Raw genomic sequence first — 7,142 nt, forward strand, 5'->3', positions numbered from 1 at the left:
TACTACATTTAGGGAATAAAATATTCACTATATTCACTGAATTTGAAAAGGGTAAAGAAAGAGTGAGAGCAAAAAGGAAATACTGAATGTAAAAAAATCTTTTATTATGATACAATATCATTTTGCTACTTCAGCTGTGGTATTATTAATATGGCTTGATAAAGAAGTTAAGGACCTAAGAAATCTGCTATAATTTCAACATAAGCTCTTCCATTCTTGTGCACAACTTAAATCAATTCTAGGAAAAGACAGAGGAAAAGTATACTCTAAGCAAAGACACCACAGAAAGAGATTTATTTATTTAATTTTCACACATATTTTGGATGAGAGTGACCAAAAGCCAAGTAGGTAAATGGTTGGGACAGGTCTCTCTGTGAAAGGTAGGCAATCATGTAAGACTAAGTTGGAAGATTTTATAAGAGTAAGTAATCTCTGTGGGAAAAATGTTTCATAAATTCCACTCAGTAGGACAGGGAGGAGGGCATGGAAGGAGCAATATGATAAACCAGAACAGGAAGTGGGTCTAAGTCATATAGCAAGGCCTGCACAGAGAGCTAGAGTCAGCCAACCATTCCTCTTCTTTCTTGTAAATTGTGATTATCTGAAACAGCAGACAGCAAGAGGTTGATGGAGCCTGTGCCTCTGTCCAAGGTCAAGCTATTCTTCAATTAGCCCATAAGTTTTTAAATATATTTAGGCATATAGGAGTCTAACCCTGCACTCCCAGCCTCCCTATCTCCAGTGACATTGTTACAGAAATGACACATCTGAGTCCTTACCTGTTTTCTAGGTTATCATACATGAGGTCCTATGGTGGCTGGAAGTTCCACGGGAGTGCAGGACTTGGATGATGAGAATGGTGCCTATCAAAACACTTGTGAGGCTCAGAGGCAACCCCATGGCACAGACCACAGTCTCTATCAGCTCTGACATAGGGGTTGGAAGCTCAGATTGTGAGAAAAAAGAAACATAGTCACAGGACAGGGTGTGTCTGAGGGGAAATGGTGCATGTGTTTGGAAACATGCAAGACATCTATACCTTGGGAAAGAGTGAAGTCAATTATTGGACAACTTTGCAATTGTGGGAAATAAGTTTGTGACAATTGGGGTTAAAGGTTTAAGGCAAGACCATGTAGCTTGTGGATATAATTGGAAGGTAGACAAGTGATGATGGGATTTCAACATACCCCAGTGCTTGAGGAGCGGCTCTTCTAGGCCCCAGTGTTCCACCTTGCAGTCATAGAAATCCTCAGTGGAGGGGACAAAAGTGAGGTAGCTGAACTTGAGGAAGGAGTGGTCACTCTTGGGATAGAAGGTGGTCTCAGCAATACCCTCTGGAACTAAATGTCCGTTGCAAAACCAAGTGATATTGGTCACAGAAGGAAAGATGTCATCCACTAGACAGATGAGGGTGTTGGGAATGCCCAGGTCACAGGAGATTTGGGGAACACAGCCACTTCAGGAATTTCTACAATGAAAACAGCACACTTATTGGCATTTATGATAACTGTGCCTTGAGATTTTTAATCATTTTGGAGGCGCCTAGTATTCCCTGGATACTAATGAGATATTTTCTTGTCATTTTAGAATAATTTTTAAACTAGTTACTGCTTCTATTTTTTCACTTTGAAATTTAGAACACATCTTTCTCTTTGGGCACCCACAGGGCATGTGTATGTGTGTGTCTGAGTGTGTGTGTGTGTGTGTGTGTGTGTGTGTGAGAGAGAGAGAGAGAGAGAGAGAGAGAGAGAGAGAGAGAGAGAGAGATATGAACCAACTTAGAGGTTCTTAGGCCAAGAAGTTGGGAATATCCTTGTGTAGGAAGTAAGGAACATCTCATGGAACCTAGCAGAGGGATATTTAAAGATTAAAAGAATATGATGTGGACTAAGTATTGGCCAATACGTGTACTAGAAAGGGGGAGGAATTTACGTTGTAATGGAAAGAACAGCTACCCCCAGGGAAGGAAGAGATCAGACCTGAATGTGAGGAGGTGCAGTGAGGAGAAGCAGAATGTGGACACTTACCATTGGTGGCAGCTGTAAAGTTGGAATCTTTAATCAAAGTGTCCAAGTTTTTTTGACCACAACAAGGTTTATCAGGACCTTCTGAATTTCAAATGTCGTGAAATTGCTAAACTCAGGCTGTCTCCACACAGTCTCCTTTTTTCTTTTCCAGGTCTACATAGAACAGCTCATCTCCATCAAATTCATAGGTAAACTGGCCACAGTCACCATATGTCTGGTAGATATTTGTGCCATAAGTGCTGACATGGTCAGCTGAGGAATAACCATTCCAGAGCATGAAGATAAGAGTGGGCAGGTGAGATATAGGGAGAGGAAAAAAACTTCATAAATAAGAAGGCATAGGAAATACTGCGAATATTGCAGTGTATTATCTATTTGGTTGCTATACCAAAATATCATAAATAACCTGTATATTCTGCTTCTGGACTTGCAAGTCCATGTCTTTCCCAATTGCATTTATTCTATCTCAAGAGTCTCAGAGGTTTTTGACTTGTTTTGGCACCAACATAAAAGTCTAAAGTCCAAACTCCCATCTAAATATCATTTAAATCAGATATCCCTGATTCAAGGTATTCTGAGGAAAATTATTCTCCAGTTATGAAGCTGTGAAATCAAACATGTTGTGTGCTTCCAAAGTACAATGGTGAGGCAGATGTCAGATAGACACGCCTGTTCCAAAATGGCAAAGTAGGAAAAAGGAAAGGAGTGGCAGGTCTTGAGCAAGTCCAAAAACTTGCAGATAGAAAATAATATTCTTTGGTTTGATGTTTTGACCTCAAGTGTCTTCCGTGGTAGTATTTGGGCCTACAAGGTTCCAGAAGGTACTGACCCCATGGCTTTGGGAGGCTCCACCTTCATGCCAGTTCCTTATGGCAGCGCTACCTAAGTACTGGCTGTGTGCCTGGTTTGTACTTCCCTGGATCTGCTGGGCATTATTCTAATTGGGGCTTTCTGCAGTGACTTCAGTGTTTCCAGGGCACTTGCCCTATAGGCCTTTGCTCCACTTTCATGCCAGTTCTTTCTTTCTTTTTTTTTTTTTTAAAGAGAGAGAGAATTTTAATATTTATTTTTTTAGTTTTCAGTGGACACCACATCTTTGTGGTGCTGAGGATTGAACCCAGGCCGCACGCATGCCAGGCGAGCGCGCTATCACTTGAGCCACATCCCCAGGCCCATGACAGTTTTTTATGGTGGCCCTACCTAGGTATTGGCTGTGTGCCTGTGTTGTACTGCCCTGGATCTGCTGGGAATTGCCCTAATAGGGGCTTTCTGCAGAGACTTCAGTGTTTCCAGGGCACTTGCCTCTAGACCTTTGGTGGATGGTAGAAACTCCAGTGACCTCTGAAATGCATTTGAGGTCATTCTTCCATTGCCTGGGATAACAGGTCCTGGCTACTGTTTAGATGCTGACTAACCTTGCCATTGTCTTCATACTAGCACCTGGCTTTGGTTGAGATGACTACTCCATACTAATGTCCTTATCAAATGGTCCCTAGGCCATAGCCTGCTCTTTTCCAAACAGGCTGTCTCATTTTTAACAGTATGTATAGACTGAGGATTATCCAAATTTTAAAGGTCTGCTTATTTTTTCTTATTAACTTCATTTTAAATAATTTATCATATGGTACAAATAGTCAAGAATATCCAAGTTGCACCTCCAACACTATGCTCAGAAATTTCCTTACCCAAATATATAATTTATTTTCTCACAAGATCTACCTTCTAAGAAACACTAGGATACAAACACAATTCAACCTCATTCTTTGCCATAATAAGAATCACCTTTACTACAGTTTCTAATAATATGCTCTTCATTTTCAATTGAGGCCTCATCAGAATAATCTTTACTTCTAAAAATCTACAAGCAATTTTTCAGGATTACTTTGATTCTTAGGTATTTCTTAGGTATTCTCTAAGGAGATTGAGGCTCTCTCTTTATAGCTCTCTTCTTTTCCTTTTGGGCCTCTGCAAGAATCATCCTTCACATTCTGTCCATGATGGTGTGGAGCTTTTATAGCATACAGCAGAAAATCTTTGCAGCCTATATCCATCTTGCAATTCCAAAGCTGTTTCCATACTGGTTTCACCTTCTTCTGGTACCTATTTTCTATCTTAGTCCATTTGGGGTTGTTTTAACAACATTCTATAAACTGGTTGAATTATAAAAGCAGACATTTCTTTATCTTAGTTCTGGGGCTTAGAAAAATCAACATCAGGACACTAGCAGATGTGACTTTTGCAGGGGCTATTCTCTAGAAGGCCATCTTTTCACTATACTTCATATAGCAGAAGGGGCAAGTGAGGCTGGGTGCAATAGCATACACCTGTAATCCCAGTGACTCAGGAAGATGAGGCAGGAGCATCACAGTTCAAAATCAGCCTCAGCAATTTAGCAAGGCCTAAGCAATTTCGTGAGACCCTGTCTCAAAGCAAAAAATAAAGAAAAAATTGGGGATGTACTCAGTGGTAAAACACCCCTAAGTTTAATCCCTAGTACAAAAGAAAGAAAAAATAAAAAGCCAGTGAGAATTCTTAGAAACATCTTAAAAGGGCACTTGTCTCAGTCTAATAATCTATTAAAGTCCCAATCTCCTAAACCATCTCCTTAGAAGGTAGGATTTGAACATATGAATTTGGGTAAAGAGACTAATAGCATGTGGTTTCCTATTTTGCATAGTGTGATGTCAAAGTCTCCATTTCTGTCTTTTCCCTCTTCAAGTTATTGAGAGATAAATTTAAAAATTGACTAAGTTTTAAATTTTAATTAACTAAAAATTAAATTTGTTTTCATGCAAATTGTCTTTTCCATGATATTGTATGCTTCATGAGAAATAGGGATGTTATGTGTTATTCACTTCTGTACCTTGAGAACTTAGTAGATTCTAACAAATCTAACATTTGTTAGATAAATGAATAAATGATGATTAGGAAATATTTTAAAGATTTCACTGTATTCCATTTTTTAATACTTTTCTTTGCTTAGATTTTTTTGGGGGAGGTTCAACTTTAGTGATTATTTCAGTGTCCATGATATAGCAGTGTAAAGGTCTAGAGAGGAGGCTGATATGTACTGGGGTGAGTCATAGATTAAGAAGGTATTGTGGAAATGGAAAGGGAAAGCAGAGAGGGTTACAGAATGATGTAAATTAATCTGTTTTGCCCTCCTTCTAGCGCTTTGATGGTTAGATGTGACAGGATTTGGAGTTTGGGCTGACCAGCTGAGACTAACTTATTTCTAAGTCCATAGGTTTTCCATCAAACATTATCCCAGTTTTCTGAGACAAAAAACCAAGATGTTACACTTATAATAATGCCAAACCTCGGCACTTATAGGGCTCTTTATTACTTAGAATACTCATTTGATTATTTATTTTATCTGTGTGTTTCTCTGAATATTGTATTAATTAATTATACACGTGGGAAATCTGAAGATCAACATATGGAATTGACTTGCTCAATGTCATTCTGCTAATCATTTTAATTTTTCCCAATCTAATGATCTTCAGTCAAATTTATCCTCCTTGTCTCCCGAGCCCAAACTTGGAAAATATAAATTATGCTGGAAAGAAACCAAAAAGTGACATACTATTTTCTGTATTGCAAAAACATTTATGGACTTAGTTATCCTAAGAAAATGGATAAAATCAGAATAAATCTGCAATGGCTTTGAGAAAGAGTTTAAAGTGGGCGAGGAGTAGTAGGTTCATAATCTGCTGTGAAAGGAAAACAATATACTTGGAGAAAGATCTCTAATTTCAGGAGTTATCATAAATTAATGCTGTAATAATGCCTGAGTATGTCATTTGGTTCTGACTTTAGAAAGACAATAATGCCCTTTGTGAATACTCAGTGAGAGGTGGACATTGTAGAATTCAGTCTAGTGTACTAAGATTAGGTTTTAGGGGTTTTGGTTTCTTGGAGGGAAAATAAGTGTAACAATTCAGATTCAGGGGAACTGTGGTTTCATATACTACTATGGGGCAAAAAATTCAGTCAGGTTTTTTCAGTTTTCTCTCACAGTCCTAAATCCCCAACCATGTACTCACCCACTATGTCCTCACCTCCACAGGGGCTCACAATGGCCAGCAGGGTGAGGGCCCCCCAGGATCAGAGCTTTCTTCATGGCCACCTTCCTCCAATGGAAACCTCAGAAGTCACTTTTCTGAATAGAGGAAGGGATGAGAACTGTGCAAAGAAAGTGACCTAAAGAGAACTCCTGGAAGAAAGCATTAGGAGGAGCCCAGAGCTACCCTTGCTGTCTGGGGTTTCAGCCCATTAGAGAAACCCCTGGAGCTGACACCTCAGTTGCCAGTTGAAGTAGTTTTACAAAGAGACCTGGAAGGAGCCTGTGAACTTCCCCTGTGTTGAATGCTGTAGGAGCACAGATTCACAATGGAGCAGAGGGAACTTTCATTCTGTAGATGGAGGAGAGGAACAGGGACCTCCATGGACCCTGGCAGAATGTGCAGATCCAGGGAGGAGCCTGGAGGTGGATGTGCTGGGAAGCCTCATGGATGGTCACTGTACGGTGTCCCTTGAGTCCATATTAACTATTACTGTTCCAGGAAATCTTCGTTGTGTCATATCCCACTCCACCCACTCCACATCCCTCATCCTAGTGTTTTTGGTGACTGGGACACTAGAGAAACCAAATAAGAAAAAAAATTTTTCCAATGTGTTTTTCTATATTTGGGTTAGCTTTATTTTCAAAAAGATCTCCAATAGTAGGAATCAAGTAACATTTTATTTTGACCTATTTCTGTACTTCCAATTAAGCAAGTTTTTATTCATAGTCTCAAAAGCCCCAGAATTTTAAACATCTGTATTTTCAAATAATTAAAAAATTCATAGTATCAAGTAGAGCCATAACATCATATAGAATCATCCACATCAACATGTTCTTTTCTACATCTTCCTATTTTTTTTTCTGCTTTATATGCTCCTTATGGTCTGTCTGTGTATGGTGTTACATATTTTAAATTGAAATTTGTGGATATGTTCATCAATGATAACTGCTTCCATTAATTATGCCTCCCATAAACTATGAGCCCCTGTGGAGTTTCACATTTATCTAAAGTTAGGATTAAAACTTTTGGCATAGATTTTTGAAGCTAC

The 7,142-nt window shown here is 39.1% G+C and overlaps 1 pseudogene; it reads right to left on the bottom strand.

Annotated features, from left to right (window-relative positions):
- Nucleotides 1-786: 786 nt before the first annotated feature.
- LOC143401991 (HLA class II histocompatibility antigen, DQ alpha 2 chain-like) lies at nucleotides 787-6,641 on the bottom strand (annotated as a pseudogene).
- Nucleotides 6,642-7,142: the final 501 nt, after the last annotated feature.

The sequence above is a fragment of the Callospermophilus lateralis genome, chromosome 6 (genome assembly GCF_048772815.1).
Source record: "Callospermophilus lateralis isolate mCalLat2 chromosome 6, mCalLat2.hap1, whole genome shotgun sequence".
Taxonomy (NCBI): domain Eukaryota; kingdom Metazoa; phylum Chordata; class Mammalia; order Rodentia; family Sciuridae; genus Callospermophilus; species Callospermophilus lateralis.